Raw genomic sequence first — 2,133 nt, 5'->3', positions numbered from 1 at the left:
CTTGCAGTCCAAGGGACTCTCAAGAGTCTTCTCCAACACCACAGTTCAAAAGCATCAATTCTTCGGTGCTCAGCCATTAACATTTTTTAAATGTTTTCACATCCAGGGTGTATTTTACATTTACATCACATCCCAAATCGGATGCTAAAATTTTATGAGAAACGTTTGATCTTGATTCAGAGTTCCTTCAGTTTGCTGTTGAAAAAGTAGATTCACATACCCAAGGCATCCCAGACTTACATAAAAGTGTTCTGATGAATGAATCATGTATCCTTTTGTTGTTGTTGTTGTTCTGACTTCGCTGCACAGCTTCTGGGAATCTTAGTTCCCCAACTAGGAATTGAAGCTGGGCCGTCAGCAGTGAAAGTGCAGAGAGTCCTAACTACTGGACTGCCAGGGAGTTCCCTGTATCCTATTTCGATTTTCTTTTTTTAAGGTTTGTTTGTTTTTTGGATGTTCTGGCTCTTTGTTGCTGTGTGCAGGCTTTCTCTAGCTGTGGCGAGCAAGGGCTACTCTTCATGGCGTGCACGGGCTTCTCTTGTGGAGCACAGGCTGTAGGCACGAGGGCTTCAGTAACTGCAGCTCCCAGACTCTAGAGCACAGGCTCAACAGTTGAGGCCCATGGGCCTACTTGCTCCGAGGCATGTGGGATCCTCCCAGATCAGGGATCGAACCTGTTTCTCCTGCGTTGGCAGGCTGATTCTTTACCACCAAGCCTCCAGGGAACACCCCTGCCACCCACCCCACCCCCATATTCTATTTTAAATTTAAATCACTTAAATATAATTTTAGCCATTCTGTTCCTCGGTCACATTTCAAGTGTTCAGCCAGCCTTGTGTGGTTGCTGGCGGCTGTAATGGACAGCCCAGATAGAGACCATTTCCCCCATTCCAGAAAGTTCCCTTAGACAGTCCAGGCTTATAGAATAAAGTCCAAACATCTCCGTGGGACTTTCAAAATTTTCTAGAATCCAGCCCCCACCTGTCTGGCTTTACTGATTGATTTTTCTGCACGTTCATTTTCCCATGCCTCTCTTTCCACTTTGAAAGCCCTTTCATCTCTTCCCCCAGAGAAATCTCTTCTTTCGGGCTGGGCTGAAAAGCAGAGTGTCCTTGAAGGAGTCTCCCCCTTTCCCCGCGGCAGAATGAATGGTTGCCTCTGCTTCCCACGGGTTCTAGAAGAAGAGACAGGGTGCGTGGGAAGCAGCACCAGGCCAGCCAAGCCCCCGGCCCGTGGCTCACCGCCCTCAGAACTCAGGGCCTCGTTTCTCCTGAGACAGGTTTGAATGCATCTTCTAACTCAGCCTTAGCCCTGCCCCGCTGGAAAGCAGAACCAGACAAAGGACAGCACTGTGTCCTTCTCCAGCGGCCCCGGGGGCGGCCGAGCATGGGACCGCAGACAGGAACACGCCCCGGGTCCAGGCCATGTAATTCTAGGCAGGCATCAGCTCTGCGGGGAAAAAAAAAGACTTTTCTTGGCCCTCACAAAAGGAAATATGTGCTCTGATTCTCGTTTGTCAAAATGTGAACTGCTTGGTGTGTGTGTGCCTGTGTGTTTACTTTAAAAAAAAAACTATAACATATTGGAGAAGGAAATGGCAACCCACTCCAGTGTTCTTGCCTGGAGAATCCCAGGGACGGGGGAGCCTGGTGGGCTGTCCATGGGGTTGCAAAAGAGATGGACACGACTTAGTGACTAAAACAACAGCAACAACATACCATATTAAAGAATATTTTTCCTATTACTTAGGCTATCAATTGTAATCAGATATATTAAAAGCTACAAATACTCCCCAGAATAACTTAATGAATGCATGATAAGAAGTAAAATAAAAACCTCTAGCATATATACAAAAAAAGGGCACATAATTGTACAACTCTGCTGCTGCTATGCTGCTAAGTCACTTCAGTCGTGTCCGACTCTGTGCGGCCCCAGAGACGGCAGCCCACTGGGCTCCTCCGTCCCTGGGATTCTCCAGGCAAGAACACTGGAGTGGGTTGCCATTTCCTTCTCCAATGCATGAAAGTGAAAAGTGAAAGTGAAGTCGCTCAGTCGTGCCCCACTCTTAGCGACCCCATGGATTGAGCCTACCAGGCTCCTCCGTCCATGGGATTCTCCAGGCAAGAGTATTGG

At 48.0% G+C, this 2,133-nt stretch overlaps 1 protein-coding gene across 4 annotated transcripts in view; it reads left to right on the top strand.

Annotated features, from left to right (window-relative positions):
- Window positions 1-2,133, top strand: part of LITAF (lipopolysaccharide-induced TNF factor) — a 38,371-nt gene that overhangs the window by 25,704 nt on the left and 10,534 nt on the right. The window lies entirely within an intron of this gene.

Source organism: Bison bison, unplaced genomic scaffold (genome assembly GCF_000754665.1).
Source record: "Bison bison bison isolate TAMUID 2011002044 unplaced genomic scaffold, Bison_UMD1.0 scf7180017864293, whole genome shotgun sequence".
Lineage (NCBI taxonomy): Eukaryota > Metazoa > Chordata > Mammalia > Artiodactyla > Bovidae > Bison > Bison bison.
The sequence above is the reverse complement of the archived record's forward strand: the minus strand, read 5'-3'. Positions and strand labels throughout refer to the sequence as shown.